Genomic DNA, 22,124 nt, shown 5'->3' with positions numbered 1-22,124 from the left:
GGTCTCCTGGCACTAGGCACAGCAGCTTCCCCTAGGCCAAAGCATCTCTCTCTCAAATACATTCACGGAGATACAAAAAGGTATGACAGGACTGCCAAACACGTCAACTTCCTGTGAAACACACGATGCTCAGCAGGTCTGCCGCTGTCAATTCTAACACCTCCACCCCGCAGAAACAGACTCTTGGAAATTTCCCTCTTTGGAGAGAGAGGTGTAATCAGAGCCCCTCTGTCTGCTGCAAGAGAAGGGAGGGAAAGATACAGTGGGAGCAGGAGTTCAACCTGCAACAGCAACCAAACGCTGCAGGTTAGCAATCACACTGCAGGTACCCTCACCAAAGCCACACTAATCTTTACAGCTAGAAGCCAAGACTTCCTCCTGCTGAGATCCCCCCCCCCCAACTCCCTCTCCCCGCCCTCTTTTCAGATGGTATCAGATTGTTTTCCTGCAGGCTTCAACATTCAATCCTTTCAGTGCCGCCTGCTCTCTTACAAGACTTTGTATCAAACAGGCTTATGGGCTGCAGGTTGCTGGAGTCTTCATCTGTGATTTATAATTTATCACCTTCTGGTGAGGTCATAGGTTTTTTCTGGTGCTGTGGTTAACTCTCATGTTTTCGGGCTGACAAAGAAATGGGCACATAGGAGGAAAAACAAGCAACAACAACATTTAAAATTTCAGCCACTGCGCAATCTTCACTGCAGTGTCAAGTCAGAGCTGAATGGGTCCCTTCAGGCATCAAAACAACAGCTGGAGCCCCACCGCCCCCTCTCCCCAGAGGGGCTCACAGCTCCTCCCTGTATAATGAACCCAGACATCATGCCTAGAATACCAGATCTGGAACCTTTTGCAGAAGGGATTGAAAACAGCTGGTTGCCTCCTGGACAGCAGCACCACTTTGCTGCTTCCCCACCTGAGAAACTGACTGCTCCATTTTAAAAAGCATTGGACAGTTGCTATAGCAACAAAGGTTTCTATATATACTTGATAGACTCAAAACTAGGTTGTCACAGGCAACGGGAGTCAGTGTTGCACGGAAACTAAACTTTTCTGGTAGCCCAGCATTGTCTGGGCTGTAGGCAGCCAGAAGTGACGGGGATGGGAGCCTGAAGTTTCACTGCAGGTCAGACAGGTCCTGGCTGCCTGAAGGCTCGGAACCCTCACACACCTGATACAGCTTCTTTAGAGGAGGAGAATTTCCTTCATCCTGTTTGCTTCCTCCTCCCCACAGGCTACCACAGCACCTTGCCCCAGGCAGGTAACACAAGCCTGTGGCTCCCTCCCAAACAGATGGCTGTAAGCAAGATCCAAAAATAATCTCACCCACCAGCCTACGAGCTTTCCGTCTGCTATGTTGACTGGCAGACTCTCCAGGGACCACCCCTGGAAGCAGATGGTTAAGATGTGAGCAGGAGACTGAGCTGTTGATCAGTTGGTTTGAGTGACTAGCTTGGTGGAAGTCATTTAGCTGGTCCTAGTCAGGCAGGAATGCACAGTGACAGCAAGACCGGTATCTGCATACAGAGGCTAGGCCGGGTAGTCAGTTTGGTTCCCAGCCCTGGCGACTTATAAGATTTGCTACCCCTTCTAATAAACGTCTGTCTCAAATCTGGACTTAGAGTTCAACATCTGAGTGTTTATCTGAACCTCCCCCAAGCTCACTACCAGCTTGGATTTTTCTTCGCTGCCACCAGATAAGAATTAGGCTCTTATCAGCCTGGATTCCCCAAATACTCCTTGGGGGACCCCCTCTTGTGGACTCCCCAACTTCCTTGGGAAGGACTCCAAGACACCAGAACCCTGGTCTCCCTATCTCCAACGGAAAACAATTCCTCCGCCCTTGTCTCCTCGTTATCTGCTCCGCCTCTTCCCTCCTGTGGTGAGCCTGGCGAGCAGTACTTAACTCCTTGAAAAGGCAAAACAAGAAGGGAAATCACCCTCCCTTGAGCGGATGCCTTCAAATCAGTTGAAGCTTAATATAACAGAGATTTTCTACTCCCCTTTCTGTAGCCTCCCTAGAGAAAAGCCAAAACCTCAACCAGGTTTTAAAAAGAAAAACTTTATAAAAAAAAGAAAGAAAATACAGAACAATAAATACTGATTTAAGAAACTCAATTACAGGCTCTTGCTTATAAGAAAATATGAATAGACCGTTCTGATTTAAAAGATAGCCCAATTAAACCAGTTCCAGCACAGTACAACACACACATAGTAAATACAACACCAAAGCATTATAACAGCCTTATTTGCCCTGGTACTCACACTTGTAGGAGAATATTAGAAAAGAAATAGGAGTTAGCAGGAAATTGTTTCCTCATAGCTGGAGAAGACAAGAAGACCTAAGTACACCAACATTCCGCCCCTGACTTTAAAAATCCCAGTTCTCCTGATTGGTCTCTGGTCCCAGGTGTTTGCGTTTCCCTTTGTTCACACTTTACAAAGTAAAAGAAATTTAACCATTACCTTACCTATCTACTTATGACCACCTATTATTATGCACTTCTGCAAAATGGCTGCGTACCGTGGCCCTGTTCAATCCCTCTTCCAGCTCGCAGGGAGAGCATGGAGGGAAATGAGGTGGAGCAGAACAACTCAGCACCACGTTGAAATACCAAAGAGGCTGATCATAGAAATCAGATCATTGTGTTGCTTCTTTGATAGTCTATCCAAGCTGCTAGACACACACACACACACACTCACTCTCTCTCTCCTGTGTTCTCCTGCCTCCATATTGCTCCCAGACTAACCCAGCCTGCCCTGGTCCCTGGGAACAGAATTCCAAAAAAAGGCAGGGTGAGGTTTAACCTCCTTCTCCCTCGCCAGACGTCTCTTGCCCCAGGTAAAATCTCTTGTAAGCTACTCCCGGGATTAGTACAGTCACTGCCAACCACTATGCAGGCTGTAACATAAAAGCCAAGATTATGTAACTGAAAATATATGACAAATAGTGGAAGGATGAAGGCACAGCACTAAATAACAGGCTGGAGAAGAGTGATGTCAGAGGGAATCTTACAAAAGCTAAATACGTAGGTAAGCAGAGTCAGGATGAGCTCTATCCTGACATCTGGTGGTGAATTCTGGCGAGTGTGGAAAAGAATTTCAGAGGCTGATCGTGTTTGCATAGGCACACCCACTCCGCCTAGCATAGCCCACAGCAGCCTAAAATGGTTACTTTCGCAGCTGTGGGATCCCCAATTTCTTTGTTATTGGGGCAGGAGGAATAAAGTGTTGTCACCCTGATTGAGTAAATGAGGAACTACGAAACTGTTTTATGATAAAGGGTTTCACTATCAACTAAATAGCACTTGCTAGACAAGGGACATGGGTTCCAAAACCCAGTAAATTGAGAGAGGTTGGGGATAGGTATCTGTATCTGGTGGTGTAGGTGCCTTGTGTGAGCCAGAAGCACCAGTTCCACCTACTTCTCTCTCTCCACTGTGAAATATCAGAGTTGGTTTTTGATTCCCTTAAGAATCCAGATACAGGTTACTGAGCTAAACTCACCATGGGCTAATGGTGCACTAGCACTGGGGCTCCCCTACTGTGAGCTGAAATCACTAAAGAGCTGGAATTGTTGAGCTGAGAGCACTGAGTACTGTGCTAACTAGTGGGGGAATCTGAAGCTATACTCTGGAGCAGAGCAGCTGGCAGAGTGGAGTAGCTGTGGGATGGGTGGAGCGACCCAAGGAGTGAGCGGAGCCCAGCACTTTGCAGGGACAACTGGAGCGGATCACGGGACGGCTGGTGGAGCAGAGCAGCTGGCGGAGCAGTTTGTGAAGACGGGTGGAGGAGCAGAGTGGAGTGGCTGGTAGAGCGGAGCAGTTCGGGGAGAAGGCGGAAGCAGAACCCCATGGAGAGGCAGGGCAGTTGGCCCCGGACCATGTAAGGTGCCCCTTTCTAGCCAGGCTGCAGGGGGGGGGACCTCTGCAGATAGACTTTTGAACTCTGGGGCTGCACTGACCCGGGACAGAGACTTTTGGATTGTGGGACTTTGGGGACTGTGGGTGATCTTTGGGTTGCTGGACTCCAGGGACATTTGGGTATTGGACTTTGGAGTCTTGGGATGATTTGGGGGTTGCTGGACTCAAGAGCCCAGGGAAAAGGATATGGCCCAATTTCCTGGGGTGGGTCTTTGCTCACCGTTTGGTCTATGAACTCTAGTTGAGGTGTTTTCTCAATTTAATGCTTGTTGTTTATCTCATGTAATTAAACCTTTTCTGCTACACCGAGACTCTGTGCTTGCGAGACGGGAAGTATTGCCTCTTTGAGGCGCCCAGGAGTGTGTGTAAGTTTTTCCCAGGTCACTGGGTGGGGGCTCGAGCTAGTTTTGCATTACGTTGTAGGGAAGGGAGCTCTATGTATTGAACCCCGCCCTTGCTGCTATCAATTCGGCCTGGCAGAAGGGTTACTGTAGATTTTGGCTAAGGAAAAAGGGGGTGAGAAGGACCTACAAATAACTGAACGGAGTAAGTGCCAGGAATAATTTAGGGATGTAACTGAGTTCGGGGGTAACATTAAAAAGGAGGAAATTGAGGCTGAATATTAGGAAAACCTTCTGCCAGTGAGATCTTTGACCCTGTAGAATAGTCTCCGAGGTGAAGTGATGGAAGGCCCACAAGTAAGGTTAACACTAAACTGCACAAAGCACGAGAAAAAGCAGCATTGGGACCACATGAGAACCGGCCTTAGGGACACAGACTAGATCTAATCTAATATGCCTCCTCCATCTTTAATTTCTGAGTCTCTGATCTCCTTTTCAGAGCAGACTCCTTTATGCCAAAGCTGATTTTCCATTTGGATTAATGTCTAGATGGTACTAAACGTGTACCACCAGTGTCAGAATATAAAAAAATGAGTAAGTGCAGATTCAAATCCCTCTTCCCCCACTAATCAATAAGTTTCTCTCCGCTTTTCTTTACAATGTCTCTTTCAATTGGACTGAATGTTTAACCAGGGGTTCTCAAACTGGGAGTCATGACCCCTCAGGGGGTTGTGAGGTTATTACCTGGGGGGTTGCGAGCTGTCAGCCTTCACCCCAAACCCTGTTTCACCTCCAGCATTTATAATAGTGTTAAATAGAAAAAAAGTGTTTATAATTGATAGGGGGGGTGTCGCACTCAGAGGCTTGCTGTGTGAAAGGGGTCACCACTACAAAAGTTTGAGAACCACTGTTTAAGACAGTCTGTGCATTGTATTTTTGTATGACTGTACATTACAAGCCAGATCCTTGCCATAACTCCACTGAAGTCAATGGAGTGAAAAGCTGTTTTACACCAGCTCAGGATTTGGCCCTATATTATAATATTTTCTTATAATTTCTTTTTGCTACTTTCTGAGTGAATTTAGTGTTGGTGGAAGGTGCTGCATTGAAAGCCCTGGAGACTGGGTGAATCCACCCCCGTGTACAGTGGCAACAGAAGTCCTATGGACCACACGAGGTCCACTTAAGCCCACAAATAGGATTTAAATGTGACTTAGGAGGTGTATGGGGCCCTCTGGAAAGGGATGACTATCACACTCAGATTCCAACAGCCGTGCCTCAGCCCTGTTCTAATGGAACTATCCCTATGGCTGTGAGGGAAGCTCAGACTGACCAGGGTACATACACTGCTTGGTCTGTCTACTGAGCCTGCCGACAAGGGGTCCAACCAGTATCGACTATGGCAGCTTCTGTGATGTGGACAGCTGCCCACTCACCCATTTCACATAGCCTGTCAAACAATCATTCGATGGAAACAAGTTTTTGTTACTTCTAGCCAGGAATTGTTCTGAACTGGTGGCCCAGAGTTGACAGATTCTGTATCTGTTACCTGTCCCCTGACTCAGCCATTCCTCTCCCCACAAACTCATTCTTTTAAATATGAAGTTAAATATTTCATTGGCAAAGCATCACTAATGTAATGTATGTTGTGCAGAATGCATCTCTATGTGCATGAAGTGGTGTCTGAAGGAAGCTACTTAAATTTACACACACACACAGACACACGCTACGTCAAAGCTGTAGTTCATAGCTTCAGAGAAGCTCAGCTCAAGAGATGTGGAGTTATTGACAAGCTGCTCTGAGGCTGAGAGTTGGCGGTTGAGGAGGAATAGCAGAGGGTAAGAGAGAGGATGGGACACGGTGCACACATGTCATCACTAGTTTACAGGTGGTAATTAGTGGTGCACAGCTGGGCTGTCGAGCTTCCTGCTTTTGGCTGATGTAATGGACAAGGGGCAGGAAACAGTGGTGGGTCAGAAAGTGCAGCAGCCCTGCTTATAGTTAGATCTACATCATGGTTTATGCCTGGCTATTCTGGGAGGCATCGTGGGTGACAGGAGAAGGGCAAAGATGACGATTTTTATTTTTGCCTAAAACCTCGTTTTTGAAAGGCTTATTCTTGTCCTCTCATGAATATAAATTGAGGGACGATAAATGGATTCGGCAGCCTCCCAGATTACACCCTGAAACCACTTAGAGCCTATCTGCTATAGTAAGATCTAACCCATAATGCACACTTTTCCTTAGGAACCAGTCTGGCTGTTGCACACATTTAATACATTCTGGGTAACTTCTGCAACCCATAAAGTGCCAGAAGATGACAACATTTCTGAAGCTACATTTAGGGAGGTGTCTGCACAAATGGATAGATGTTTCCAGTAACCACTTTCCTCACTGGACAGTGCAGACATAATAACAGTAAAATGCATTAACATGTACCCATAAAATAAGATTCCTCCAGTTTCATGGAGTACTTAGAAAGCTCCTTCACAAAGAAAACTGTCATGAAAGGAGACATTAGTTGTTCGGCTGCTTTATTTTTTAACCCACAGTCCAATGTTGCTGTAAGAAATGGAATACTTGAGCATTAAGTGTGTGCTACAGAGCTGCCTTATACAGCAGCAAAGTGATTAATTAAAATTTACAAGAGTAATCCAAACTCCTAAACATGTTTCTTGGCTGTAGCCCCTGTAACCCAGTGCCAACAACATCTTAAACTAATGACAACGTCAAGTCGACCTATGGGAGCTGAGAAGACTCTCCTGAAAGCCCCTTTTGTAACTGGAGAAGAATGAGGAGATACACAAATCTTCATGAAAAATAAACCACATCGTGACAGTAATGTCTGGGATGTTTGGCTAGCAATGGGAATAGCCCTTTCCTAAATCACAGGCATTGGCCAAATCCCAGTATTGTTAACTCTCGGGCTGAAGTATTGAAAATGCAGTGCAAGAGAGTGAGACAGATAGACAAGTTCACACTCGCCCTGCCTGATCCATGAAATGTTGAGCAACCGCAAATATCATTGAGATTGTACTTGTACCAGGAGCCCTGCAGAATTAGGCTCTAAGTTTTCCCCTGAGAAGCACATATCCAAACATGCTGCCCTGCTCCCCCCATCCACTCTACTTGCAAAATATTAATCCAACAGTTTTGAATCCTTGTGCTAACATTTTAAAATCCAAAATAAAAATTTCCTGGGAGTGCCCATATTTGATTCTCAGTGAGAGTCATTGGGAAAATCTGACTTAAATGGTGCAGAATCAGAATAATATCGTTGGAAATTACTCTAGATTTATACTGGGATACCTGGTTAGGATCTGGCTCTTCATATTTTGCCTATGAAGCATGTTGCACAAAAACAAAAAAACATTAGAGGGCGAAACAGGCCCTTTAAGGTCCATCTAGACCATAGCATCATAGAATATCAGGGTTGGAAGGACCCTTAAAAGCCACCTTCGTAGGTAACCCATTCCAGTGATTCACCACCCTCCTAGTGAAAAAGATTTTCCTAATATCCAACCTAAACCTCCACCACTGAAACCTGAGACCATTACTCCTCGTTCTGACATCAGGTACCACTGAGAACAGTCTAGATCCATCCTATTTGGAACACCCTTTCAGGAAGTTGAAAGCAGCAATCAAATCCCCCCTCATTCTTCTCTTCTACAGACTAAACAATCCCAGTTCCCTCAGCCTCTCCTCAGAAGTCATGTGCTCCAGCCCGCTAATCATTTTTGTTGCCCTCCACTGGACTCTTTCCAATTTTTCCACATCCTTCTGGTAATGTGGGGCCCAAAACTGGCACAGTACTCAGAGGACCCTCACCCAATGTCGATAGTGGGAGATCACATTCCTCGATCTGCTGGCATGCCCTACTTTATACGTCCCAAATGCTTAAGCCTTCTGCAAACAAGGGCACACTGTTGACTCTATTCCAGCTTCTCGTCCCTGTAACCCCTAGTCCCTTTTCTGCAGAACTGCTTCCAAGCGCACTACTGGTCCTCTAGTCCTGTAACAGTGAATGGATTCTTCTTCCCTAAGTGCAGGACTCTGCTTTGTCCTTGTTGAACCTCACAGGTTGCTTTGGCCCAATCCTAATTGTCTGGTCCCTCTGTACCTTCCATCCTTCAGCCTATTAACCTCCTCCCGTTTAGTGGTTCCATCTGCACTGCTGAGAGTGCATCCACGCAACTCGACCCATATCATTAATGAGAGATATGAACGACGCCCAGAACCGGAACCTTTGGGCTCTCGTTGGATACTGGCTGCCAACGAGACAGGGGACCATTGATCATTCCCGTAGTGACCCGACAATCTAGGCCAGCTTTCTGTCCCCCTTATAGTCCAATCGTCCAGCCCATACTTCTTTAACTGCAGCAAAAATTACTGTGGAGACCGTATCAAAAGCTTTGCTAAAGTCAAGGAATAAACAACGTCCACTGCTTTCTCCCTCCACAGACCCAGTTATCCCTATAGAAGGAATTAGGTAGGTCAGGCTGAATTGCCCTTGGTGAATCCGATTGTCTGACTGGTTCCTTATACTTTCCTCTCTCTAAGTGCTTCGAATTGATTCCTGTGAGGACCTGCTCCATGATTTTCCAGGGACTGAGGTGGAGGCTGACTGCCTGTAGTTCCCGGATTCCTTCATCCTTTTTTAAAGATGGGCACCTACAATTAGCCTTTTCCAGTCATCGGGACCTGCCCGTTCACATGAAGTTTTCAAAGATAAGGGCAATGGCTCTGCAATCACACCGCCAACTCTTTAGCAGCCCTGGATGCAGAGGCATCGCGCATGGACTTTGCGCGTCCAGTTTTATTCTAATATTCGCCGACACTTCTTTCTCCACAGAGGCTGTCACCTCTCCTCATGCTGTGCTGCCAGTGCAGCAGTCTGGGAGCTGACCTTGTTTGTGAAGACAGAGGCAAAAAACATATTGAGTACATTAGCTTTTTCCACATCTTCTGTCACTAGGTTGCTTCCCTCATTCAGTAAGGACCACATTTCTTGTTTCTTTTGTGCATACATACCTGTAGAAAACCTTCTTGTTACTCTTAATATCTCTTGCTAGCTACAACTCCAAGTGTGATTTGGCCTTCCTGATTTCACTGCTGGATGCCTGAGCAATATCTTTATACTCCTCCCTGGTCATTTGTCCAATCTTCCACTTCTTGTAAGCTTTTTTTTTTGCGTTTAAGATCAGCAAGGATTTCATTGTTAAGCCAAGCTTGTCGCCTATTCTTTCTACACATTGGTATGGTTTTTTCCTGCAATCTCAATAAGGATTCTTTAAACTACAGCCAGCTCTCCTGGACTCCTTTCTCCCTCATGTTATTTTCCCAAGTGATCCTGCCCATCAGTTCCCTGAGGGAGTCAAAGTCTGCTTTTCTGAAGTCCAGGGTCCATATTCTGCTGCTCTCCTTTCTTACTTGTGTCAGGATCCTGAACTCGACCAGCTCATGGTCACTGCCTCCCAGGTTCCCATCCACTTTTGCTGCCCCTACTAACTCTTCTCTGTTTGTGAGCAGCAGATCAAGAAGAGCTCTGCCCCTAGTTGATTCCACCAGCACTTGTACCAGGTATTTTTCATAACAGAGCAAAAAAACAACACAGCTTTAGATCAAACAACTGATTCCCTTTGCTCTGCATAGGTAAAGGTGAAAGCTTTTTTACAGCAATGTTGCACTATAATGGGTTAGGCCCAATAGTGAGAGGTAAACACCTAAATGACTTAGAGGATCTGGGCTTTAGTCTCTAACATAGATTCCTATATTGATTATCACTGATATTGATTCCAGAGTTAATAAGGCACATTGGATGCTCCCTGGTAATTAATTACATTGCCTGCTCCCAGCCAGGAATGGGAATCTCACCCAGGAAAGATGCAGTTCTCCACTTACAAAATTATTTAGGGTTCATGAATTACCTTAGTAAGGAATTTAACAATTTATTTCAGTTCTGCTGAAATTACAAACCTGTAGCAGTGCTGCAAATCAGCTGAAAACTAAAACAGTGTGTCCCAATTAAAAATAAATTGTGCAATACAGTTTCTCATTACCACTTCTTCCTTTCTTTGGAAGCCAATGTGAGATGATTAATTATGGCTAATTGTGTTGGCATTTATGCAACTGTAGTATTAATTCCACAGAAGTTGTGCCATTATTAAAGCACATGTAAACTATCATTAAAAATGAATGTTAACATTTTCAAACCTTAACGTCTAAAGTTAGACACCTACATTCATATTTAGGCACTGATTTAACTTCACTGGGAACTGTGGATCGTCAGCACCATCTGAAATTCTGTCCATTTGTTTACAGATTTAGGTGCCTAACTTTAGACGCATGGGTCAAGATTTTCAAAATTGGGCGCCAAAAGTCAGGCTCCTAGATCACTGTTCAGGCATATATGCAGGGATCCTGAATTTCACAAGTGGAGAGCATGCAGCAGCTCTGACTGAAGGGGAAAAAATGTCAAAAAGGCGCACACACACACACAAAATCAAACTTTTTTCCAACTATTCCAATGAAGACTTCTAGGAAACGTGAAATTTTGTATGCGTATAGTCCTGGAGTCTGAGAGGAATCCTTTACTGACCCTGTGAAAATTCACCCAGATTTCACCAAGTTATAAACTTCTGAAAAAAACTGTCATTTGCACATGTTTAGAAGATCCTGTTAGAGGCTTGAGGCTAATATCTCCAAATATTCCATCTGCACTGAGCATGCTCCAGCCCCAACTTTTACTACATGCCAGTTTCACTGAGTCTCCTGCTTGACCCTGCTATCAAGCAGACACAGAGTTAAAGCTAGGGAACAGCAGACATTTGTGACAGGCTACAAACCAGGAATTCGTGGCTTCCACTTTCAGCTCTCCCACGTACTTGTGTTACTGCTGTGCACTTCGCAGCCTTTGCTACTGAGCAAGGTTTCATGCTAATCCAAGGGGCTGACAAATAAGATAACAGAGGTTGCACAAGATCACTTCTGGCATAGAACCCAGGTCTCTAATATGGCAAGTCTCATCCCATCAGTATGACTGTATTTGACTGTGCCATCTCTAACCACCACAGAACACTCTCTTCTAGGCTTTCTGGTTTCTAATATCTCTATGCTGTCCAATAGACAGCTTTTAAAGCCACTTAGCAAAGTGTGTGTCACATTCTCCTCCAGGGGCTGGCCCACTTGGAGGATAACAATCTACTATGGCGAACAGTTACTCCCCCCAGTGTAAATGGCAGGGAATTATACTGTGGGTCTAAAGCTGCTAGTTTCCATTCTTGCTGCTGACCCAGGCAAGAGTTTAACAGGATTCCAAATGATGGGATTTTTGTTTTTTCAGTTTGCTTTTTAAAAATCCTAGGAAATCACAAACAGAACCTTACATTTAAAGAATGTTAAGCTTGTAATGTTAGTAAATGCCAGTATTATGGCTGGATGAGCAACTGTAATTTGATCCTTTTTCGTGTATGCATTCTTTACTTTTCCATTCTATGGGACACCTGCTTCATTACTGCACAGGGTGAACAATGAATGAGGCAGAATATGGCAAGAAGAGAAAGGATATTCTCTTGTATTTAAGGCACTAGAATGGGACTCAGGAGAATTATTTAGGTCTGAATTAGCTGTTACCACTAAAGAATGATCTTGGAGTCATTGTGGATAGTTCTCTGAAAAAACCCACTCAATATGCAGCAGCAGTCAAAAAAAAGTGAACAGAATGTTGGGAATCATTAAAAAAGGGATATAGAATAAGACAAAATATACTGCCTCTGTATAAATCCATGGTACACCCACATCTTGAATACTGCATGCAGATCTGGTCGCCCCATCTCAAAAAAGATATATTGGAATTGGAAAAGGTTCAGAAAAGGGCAACAAAAGTGATTAAGGGTATGGAATAACTTCCATATGAGGAGAAATTAATAAGACTGGAACTTTTCAGCTTGGAAAAGAGACAACTAAGGGGGGGTATGATAGAGGTCTACAAAATCATGACTGGTGTGGAGAAAGTAAATAAGGAAGTCTGGTGGCACCTTATAGACTAACAGATTTATTTGGGCATAAGCTTTTGTGGGTAAAAAACCTCATTTCTGCATCTGAAGAAATGAGGTTTTTTACCCACAAAAGCTTATGCCCAAATAAATCTGTTAGTCTTTAAGGTGCCACCGGACTCCTTGTTTTTGTGGATACAAACTAACATGGCTACCCCTGGATACTTAAATAAGGAAGTGTTATTTACTCCTCATAACACACGAACTAGGGATCACCAAATTAAATTAATAGGCAGCAGGTTTAACAAACAAACAAAAGGAAGTATTTTTCCTACACAGTGCACAGTCAACCTGTGGAACTACTTGCCAGAGGATGTTTGTAGGCCAAGACTATACCAAGGTTAAAAAAAGAAGTAGATAAGTACATGGATGATAAGTCCATCAATGGCTGTTAGCCAGGATGGGCAGGGACGGTGTCCCTAGCCTCAGTTTGCCAGAAGCTATGAATGGGTGACAGAGGATGGATCACTTGATGATTCCCTTTTCTGTTCATTCCCCCTGGGGCACCTGGCATTGGCCACTGTCAGAAGACAGGATACTGGGCTAGATGGCCCTTTGGTCTGACCCAGTATGTCCGTTCTCATGTTCTATTACAGGGGTTCTCAAACTTCATTGCAATGTGACCCCTTTCTGACCACAAAGTTACTACATGATCCCAGAAGAGGGGGTGAAGCCCGAGCCCCACCACCCTGGGTGGGGTGGAGAAGGGTCCACAGCCTGAGCCCTGCTGCCCCAGGCAGGACTGGAGCTAGGGCTTCAGTGTCAGCCCTCAGTCCCAGCAAGTCTAATACTGGCCCTAGCGACCTCATTAAAACTGGGTAATGATCCACTCTGGGGTCCCGACCCACAGTTTGAGAACCACCGTTCTGTTATAAACTTTAGGTGACATTGGACAACATTAGCATAATGTCTAGTTTTTATGTAAGTTTTTAATTAATCACATATAAATAGGGCTGACACGTATTGCAAGCTGGAATTTCTTCCCTACAAAGCAAATGTGCACAGTCCTTAAAAGCACGAAACATAGGGTGTCTTTTGAGTGAAGTGCCATGCGGGTGATTGATGATAGAACCTTTAAATGATCCACCAGCAAACACAGGCTTTTAGTTTTTCTTTGGGCTTTTAGCTCCTTAGCTATCAGTCATAAGCTGATGGCTGCATTAAAACTGGAATGTTTCCAAAGAAAAGGCAGCACAGTCACAGATATTGCTCAGAATTCAGATTCTGTCCACAGCTTCCCCATCTCCAGGCAGTCTGAAAATAGAACAGTGCACAGCAGCAGTCTAAAAAGTGAGCTGTATAAGCTGAATTACCAGGGTGTCAAGTATCAGAGGCGTAACCGTGTTAGTGCGGATCTGTCAAAGCAGCAAAGAGTCCTGTGGTACCTTATAGACTAACAGACGTATTGGAGCATGAGCTTTCGCGGGTTAATAACCACTTCGTCAGATGCATGCCTTGGTGTGGCAGTTTGAGGCATCTTTCTATGCACAACTTGTGTATTCTGTTTGATATTATGAACTCTGAATGTTTATGCCCTTCTGGTAGTCCTTACTGTATTCTTGAATCATACTAGCATCTGGGTGTCCTCCTCTGAATGGGACAATTGTTATGGATCATCAACAGCTAAATACTATTATCTATATTACCGTAACACCTCAGAGTCCTAACCTTACCCTAACAGAACAATGGGATGGCTGCAACCCAGATAACGAGTTCTCTCCAGCTTGTCGACAGCAGAGAAAAGGAGAAATAAGACAGGGGAAGGCTCAGGGGACCAAGGCGTTAGTGCTGGCTTTTAAAAACCCAGAGACTGGAAGGTCATGAGCACAAAGGATCAGGCTTTATGAGCTAGAAAGGGAGTTTGGGGCAGGAGTGAGAGGAAACTCCATGATCTGGAAGAGAAGCCTGAGTCGAAGGAGTCAAATCCAGGAGATGGGACCTAGAACCCTGAAATAAGACACTAACCAAATCACAAATAATGCTCACGAGTGGTAAGGAAACTGAGGCAGGGACTAGTGCACAGATATTTCTTATTTTGCTTGGATGAATATATATCTTGCACTTTCTGAAAGTGATTGGTTTAGAAATCCAGCTGCAAAGTCTGTGCCTTACTTGCTTCAACTGTCACATGTCCCTGAAGAGTTAAACTATAAACCAGAGTAGCCACATAGGTGGAGCTCTGCGGAGGGTGTGAGTAAGCTACTGGGAGTCTTGTAGGAGGGTCAGCACTGGTCTTGGGGTCTAGGGCAGCTGGACTGCAGGGCCCCACTTCTGAGGAGGGGTGCCAGACAGAGTCTACCCAGGGAGTGAGCCTAGACACCAAAGAAGACACAGTGCTGGACCCGACCCAAACAAGCTTCAAAGCACATGGATCCAGCGCGAGAGCTGACATACAGCTGCCTGAGGGGCATCCAATATGGGAGGTCTCGACCAGGTCTGTGGCAGAGATATATAACCTGCATTCACCAATCTCAAACCAGGGTAATAAATGAAACAATATTTATTGATACAAATAAATACTCTAAGTGGCATTTCGATCGCTCCTTCCACCCAGGAATGCCAGTGTTTTCACGAACATTATTTACACAAGGCCTTGTCCCAGAAGATTCCAAAGTGTTTTACAAACTTACACAGAAATACATCAACCCCTTCTATCTGCACTGGCCCGTGTCAACTCAGGCTCTTTCTTCACTCAGTAACTGGGCCTCTGATGGGTCACTGGCCAGTCTTACTCCCTGCTAAGTCTTCTAACCTTAGCCTCAGGCACACCTTCACCGTACCCATTTCCAGTTCGCCACAAGTTGCATTTGTTCCATCTTTACCATTTGAAGAAAAATCAGAACCTAAACCAGTCTCCCCACAATACTCCAAAGCCTCTATTGCCTGCCTGTTGTCACTTCATTCTGCATAAGAAAACCTTTCCCGGTGCTGGGTTGCTGTTGGGACACATGAAAACTGGTCTCTGCACCAGTGCCACTGCTGTGCCCTCCTTGCTGCAATTACAGGTATGAGTGCTAGAATTGGTATTTATCGCTCTATTGCTGATACAATGGCATTGTGTCACAAGACCCATTTAAGCTCTATTATAACTCCTTTTGGCTGATGGGCAGAGTGTAACAAGTGGCTTTGCCTGGGGAAGGTCAGATGCAAGGGAAGCTTTAAACAGACCTGCTAAAGAGTCTAATACATCAACCAAATCAGCACCCAATACAGAAAATCTTTTTATCTAGCAGCCCTTCAATAATAAATGTTTACCAAGTCCCAAAAACTAATGTTGCATAGATAATAAGTTTATTCTTCATAATTACAATAGCCATTCTGAGTACATCATGGGATTTCTTTTCAGGGGAAAAAAAGAGTGATGCCAGGACTTCAAAATGCTTCAGTAGCTGACAAAAGACTAGAGAATTTGGGTTGATTTTCCAAAAGAAAAGAGAATGTTTTGAAGTGATGAATTCACATGTTGTTATGAGAACTACCAACACAGATGATGTCTCTAAGGAGCAGTGAAGAATGTGTATAGGAGCTGGGAGGATAACAGTGTAAAAGACACAGACATTTGTAACATGCACCATATATGTATGAGAATCTGTAACAAAACACTCGTAGTGCATACCCTCTGTACCAGTGAGGGCCCGGATCCTTGCAGCACAGCCCATCTAACTTATGTAATAGGAACCCTGAACTGTCCCCACCCCCATCACTCCCCCCACCCTCACTCACAGCCCACCAGGAGAGCATCCCTTGTTATTTATTTTGTCATTCATTTCATTTTACACTGTCTTAAATTTTTCATTTTCACTCTGCTGCAAACTTTGTATTCCGGACATGTAAATGCACTATAGGATGTGTGAGTATGGAAGCTAAGGGTTCTGATATCTGGGTTGAAGGCACTTGGGGATTTTGGCGCACAGAAAGGTGAGTTAGCGTTGTTGTTTGGAAAACAGTTGAGGCCTTTGTTCTTGCAGAGGGGATGCACCTCCGTTTCTCAACCCCCTTTTAGGCAGTGGTAGAAGGAACTTAAATTTGGAGGAGAGGAGTTGAATTCTGCAAATCCTAAAATCATTGAACTCCCCCACACGTTATGCCTAACATAAATGTATTGGCTAGTATCATTATAAGTGTTGGGAAGTTATGTTAACTGAATGTATTACATTCTCCCCACAATTCTGTTCACCTGTGCGTTAGGTGAAGTATGCTTTGCCTTAAGTACTCAGGATCAGGACATATGAGGGTTTTACCATAGCAACAGGTAGGGAGGTTATGCTCACAGGCCTGTACTGGGATGCCACAAAGGAAAAAAGACAAGATATGATTGTTCTTCCCTGGTACAAACCTAGGAGGTGCCTTCATGCCCCTCAGTACCTGGAATGCATGTGCTCAAAACAGAGAAGGGGTACCCCTATGAAAAACAAGGTAGAAAGCTGACGGGTTAAATCTAGGCTCAGATGGCACACAATACTTGACATGGTAAACAAGGTGGGTATAAACAGAATGGCTTGAGGAGTATAACTTTGGGAGCCCACCTTCTTGGTAAGGTACATTTAAAACTGCATGAGACTGCTTCCCGGCAATGGTATTGTATTGAACCTTTCCTCCGGTAGCATATCAGTGCTATATACCCATCCTTAAGCCTCTGCTGTGATTAATGGTCATCAGTTCCCTCCTTGCAATTTGATCAGGGATAGGAGGGAGGGTTGTGCACTATCTCCCATTTTTTGCTTTGGCAATGAAGCCATCTGCACTAAATGTGAGAAACAGACTCTTGACAAAGGGTATTAAACCACCTTTTGGATTAGAACACAAAGTATGCGATGTCTTTTTAGATTTACAGGAGCCAGAAAGCTTGTTCAAAATTACAGCACAACTGACTGGAACTTGGGCAGGTACCAAGCTACAAAATAAATAAAGATAAATCTGAAATTTTAGGAATTAACGTTCTCAAAATAGTCAAAACAATGTTGTCAGCTACATAAACATAAAGGAGTAAATGAATCTTTAGAAGAGTTAGGGACACAGTGGAGAAACTTAAAAATCCTTTTAAAGGAAAATTACCCTCCAAAGTAGAATAAAATAACACAAGACTTAGAAGAATGGAACAAATATGAGCTTCCCCTAATTTGGCTTATTATATTATTATGCATCACAATTAAAAGGAGTGATCAACAGGGTTAACAGACCATCCAAATCCTGGGTAAAATTCTAATAAAACTGAAGTGCAATATAGCTATTCATAGTCACTGTTGGGTTACAAAAATAAGGTCACCCTCAAAAAAAAAAAAATCACCCATTCATCCAGCTTTGGGCAAATTTTCTAAATTCCTGTCACTGAGGCCCTCTACCTTAGCTACTTTATTAACAATCAGGAATTTATCCCTAGGAAATATCAGAGTAAGTATTAGAATCATAGACTTTCAAGTCAGAAGGGATCATTATGATCATCTAGTCTGACCTCCTGCACAACACAGGCCACAGAATCTCACCCATCTACTCCTGTATTGAACCTGTGTCTGAGCCATTGAAGTCCTCAAATCATGGTTTAAAGATTTCAGCGTGCAGAGAATCTTCCAGCAAGTGACCCATGCCCCATGCTGCTGAGGAAGGCGAAAAACCCCCAGGGCTTCTGCCAATCTGCCCTGAAGGAAAATTCCTTCTTGACCCCAAATATGGTGATCAGCTAAACCCTGAGCATGTGGGCAAGACTCACCAGCCAGCACCCAGGAAAAAATTCTCTGTAGTAACTCAGATCCCATCCCATCTAACATTCCATCACAAGCCACTGGGCACATTTACCGCTAGTAGTCAGAAGTTAGTTGTGGGTAAGCAGAGATTATTCAATTTTGGACAGCTGTTCTTGGGTCCCAATTTGAAATCATACCAAGAGATATGTAATAAAAAATGCCATATTTTCAATATTTACAAAAGTAAAACATTTTATTGTCAAATCTCAATATGAATCAGCACTAGCTTGACCTTTAACCACATTCAAGGAGTTTATCCAGGAGCAAGTTGGAAGAAAAGATTTATATTTCTAAAATCTATATAATTTTGATTGAAAAGAATATTGATAAGAAGTGAAATGGGATTTGGACAAAGAAATGGATCTGGATGAATTGGGTCTCTGTATGGGAAAGGGCATATATACATTTTCAATTTGTGTTGCTCAAAAAGAAAAATTTTATAAGTTACTGTATAGAAGGCATCTGACTCCACTTAAGATCCATCACTTTTTTGTTACTAGGGAGGTGGTCATGACTGGTCCTTATGTTTCACAACCGTTGAGTGTTCTCAGCCGCACTGACAGGATCTAGAAGGCTTTGCTACTAACCTCCCTCACCCACAAGAAGGAGTTCTCTTTTTGGAGAGGGAAAGAGGAGAATTTTTGAAATACAGGAATAACAGGGTGTTCCTAGAAGCACCCCGAAAATGAAAAAAAAATCTAGGTTGCTGACATGATGTTTGAGACTGGAAGCAGGACTCCTGGGTTCTGCCCTTGGCTCTCAGCAGGAAGTATGGTCTTGAGAATCCAGCAGAGGAAAATGGCAGTAAGGACTCCTGGGTTTAATTTTTGTCTTTGATATTCACTCATTGTGTGAACTTGGGCAAACCACTTGCTCTTTTTATGCCTCAATGTTCCCCCATCTGTAAACTGGTTATAAGTCTTGCTTCTCTCACAGGGGAATTGTGAGGCTTCATTGGTGTTTGCAAGGTATTTCAGTTCCTGGGATGGAAGACGCTGCAGAAGTACAAAAGGATAAGTGTACTGAACTGTCAATCTAGGGCTGCATATGCATGTATTTTAATTTCTTCTCAGGGTTACCCACCACTAATTTCTACTCGAGAGCAGGGAATTGATAAGAATTGCAGGGCAACTTTGCTTAACAAAATTGGCTAAGTTTCTTGAGAGCTGTAAAAATATGCAACAATGCTGCTGGATAACAACAAAAGCCATTTCCAATGGAATGAAATTAGAGTTTATATTTCACAAAGAGAACCAACCTGTCCATCCTAGCCTTCCATCTCCAAGCAGGAAGAAATGGAAGCTTCTTATATTTAAAAAAAAAGTTACAAGGATGAAGATGCCTTTTGGCCTGAACCAGGAGAGGGCTCTTGTTCTCACTTTCCACTTTTTGACATGCTGAAGGTTAATTAACATAAGAGGGAACATTCCCTGCAATGAAATCTTTGAGCAGCAGCAGCAGCAGGCAGCCCATTTACTTGTACCAGATGGTAATCATCTTCCACATTTACAAAGTTTTTTCTGTCATGAAGGATCCTTAGTAGAGCATGAGATAAGCAGTGAAACACCCAGGGCTCTTAACACTGTTTGCACCTAGTGATACTTTGGGACCTCTCCCCACATCTCCAGCTGCGTATCATTCCAGAGGGTAACAGAGAGTGAGCTAGCACCACATTATCACTGTAGAAATACTTAATGGGTTAAAAAGGTTTTTTCTCAGTTTCATGGTAACTTGAAGCACTGAGGAAGAGTAGTCTTAGTTCACCAGTGTTGTTCTCTCTTCCTCTTCCAAGCTGCTGTCTCTTTCACTCATCAGTAGACTCAGCTCTCTTTCTAACACTCCCAGTTTACTTTCAGCAGATGAGTATGTGCTTTATGTGTTGCAATATAAGTGTTCTCCTTAGTTCCAGCTGCCTTCCTCTTTTCTCCTTCCTCCCCTACATGAGATCAAACTTCATGATGTATACTGGTCCCTCCTGGCCTTAAATTCCATGAAATCAGCTAAGCCTGAGCTCTCCATCCAGCTACCAGAATCTGCCACGCTCTCCTGCTTCCAGATGCCAATCCTACCCCAGCTTCCTACTAGTGCAAGTGCTCATCCACTCTACTTCCCACATGTCACGACCTGCCCACAGCCCACCTACCCCTGTCAAAAGGTTGAAGAGCCCTGCCACCTGGGCAGCTCCCAGGTACTTTCCACCTAGAAACGATGTCCAATGGCTTCAAACAATAACAGGCTGGGATACTGACTGAAGCAGTGTGAAACACACACACATCCCTCCTCAGTATCATGCTTCCTCTCTGACCTGAGAGAGCAGCAACAATAGTTCAATTGTCCATTCTTAGTCCATGGTCTCTCTGCCAAGTCTGTCAATAAGCAAGCCAGTTCCTCCCAGCTGTGGTGGTTTTTCTGATGTGGATAGCTGTCCTGAAAGGAATAGGTCTGAGACCCATTAGCACCTCATTGCTTTCAGGCTACTGAACAACCCATGATAACACTGACTGACTGAGGTAACAAGCAATCAGAACTGGATTCTAACCAGTGAGTGAAAGGTTTCGTAGCCCATTACCAATTCCCTCGGTCACCCAGTCCCACCAAGACAGATTTCTTTAAAAAACAAACACTCTTCTCTTTTTCTGGAGGAGAATGGGATCCATCCATGTTTTCCCCCTTTTACTCCCTCCTCCCCTCCAAGGCCCTGTGTACTGCTCTTCCATAACTCAATGATACCATTGCTTCACAGAGCCAAAGGGTGGGCAGGGGAGTCACATGCTTCCTTCACCTCCATTCCTCAGGAGCTCTGCATGCAGCCTCCAGAGCAGACTGACCAACATTTTCAAATTACATTTCAGGGACATTTCTGGGGCTACTTGATTTGCTAATAAAGCCTATTAGAACAGACACGCAATGTAAGCTCTCATATTTAGCAAAGTTATATATTCTAGAAACACAGTTACCTTATTAATGATCTTGCTGAAGTACAGTGAACTTAGCACTTTGCCTTCTTTAGCATTTCCATGCATACTGAGCTGGGAACAATCCTGTTTGCAAAACAAGTTCACTTTGGTGGCCAGCATACCCCAGAGGGTGGTAGTTTTGATTTCATTTCTTTGCTGGGTTCAAGTATTTGCACACATGCTGAAAATCCCTTCATAGCCAACATTGCTATGAGGCAAAACTAAGGAAGTTTTCCTGGCTTTGGAAAGCAGTGGAAACTGTGACCTCTCAGACACTGGACTTGAATTCACTCATCTTGTTTCAGAAGTCTTCCCCTAGCATTGATTCTGTTTCAAATTCCAAACTTGCTTGTTAATTCCATAATTAAAATTCATTGCTCAGGCTATCCATCTCTTCTATAGGAATCACTCTAGCATCACGAGACTAGAAAACTCATGCTTGCTTCTCTTCCGGAAATCTAACACAAAGACGGTAAAATGTCATTCTTCACTGGGAGCTCTTCCAGAAGAGCTGCACTGTAAAACTTCCTGGCAGCAGAGTCAAATTTTTCCTAATAGTGTCACAATGAGCATGGCTTTGGGTTTCTTCAGACTTCAGGAACCGAAAAGCACTAAATCCAACTAACAATTTGTTACCTTCCACTTGCTTGTCTGAATTTAAGACATGTACCTTTAACAGGACTTCTTTCTTTGAGACTGGCTGGCTTTGTGTCTTCCAAAGATCTGGACCAATTCCATAACACTGGTATGCAAGCAATGGATGGGGGTGGGGCTTCCCTTTCCAGTATCTCATTCACACTGTCAGACAAAGGCAAAATACTATCCAAAAAACAGGTAAAACTAGATAAGTTCATGGAGGATAGGTCCATCAATGGCTATTATCCAGGATGGGCAGGGATGGTGTCCCTAGCCTTTGCTTGCCAGAACTGGGACTGGGTGACAGGGGATGGATCACTTGATGATTACCGGTTCTGTTCACTCCCTCTGGGGCACCAGGCATTGGTCACCGTTGGCAGACAGGATACTGGGCTAGATGGACTTTTGGTCTGACCCAGTATGGCCATTCTTATGTTCTTATGTAATTCAATTTGTAGATTTTCAAAGATTTTAC

At 44.0% G+C, this 22,124-nt stretch overlaps 1 protein-coding gene across 8 annotated transcripts in view; it reads right to left on the bottom strand.

Annotated features, from left to right (window-relative positions):
- The window catches only part of HIVEP3 (HIVEP zinc finger 3), a 443,901-nt gene that overhangs the window by 242,239 nt on the left and 179,538 nt on the right, over nucleotides 1-22,124 (bottom strand). The window contains exon 1 of one of the 8 annotated variants that reach the window (XM_075060843.1): nucleotides 10,189-10,245. The exons of the other annotated variants lie outside the window; for them this stretch is intronic. The gene's annotated coding sequence lies outside the window, so the exon portion shown is untranslated. Of the gene's footprint in view, nucleotides 1-10,188; nucleotides 10,246-22,124 lie in introns of those variants that run through there. 8 annotated transcript variants of the gene reach the window in all.

The sequence above is a fragment of the Chelonoidis abingdonii genome, chromosome 25 (genome assembly GCF_003597395.2).
Source record: "Chelonoidis abingdonii isolate Lonesome George chromosome 25, CheloAbing_2.0, whole genome shotgun sequence".
NCBI classification, from domain to species: Eukaryota; Metazoa; Chordata; order Testudines; family Testudinidae; genus Chelonoidis; species Chelonoidis abingdonii.
The sequence above is the reverse complement of the archived record's forward strand: the minus strand, read 5'-3'. Positions and strand labels throughout refer to the sequence as shown.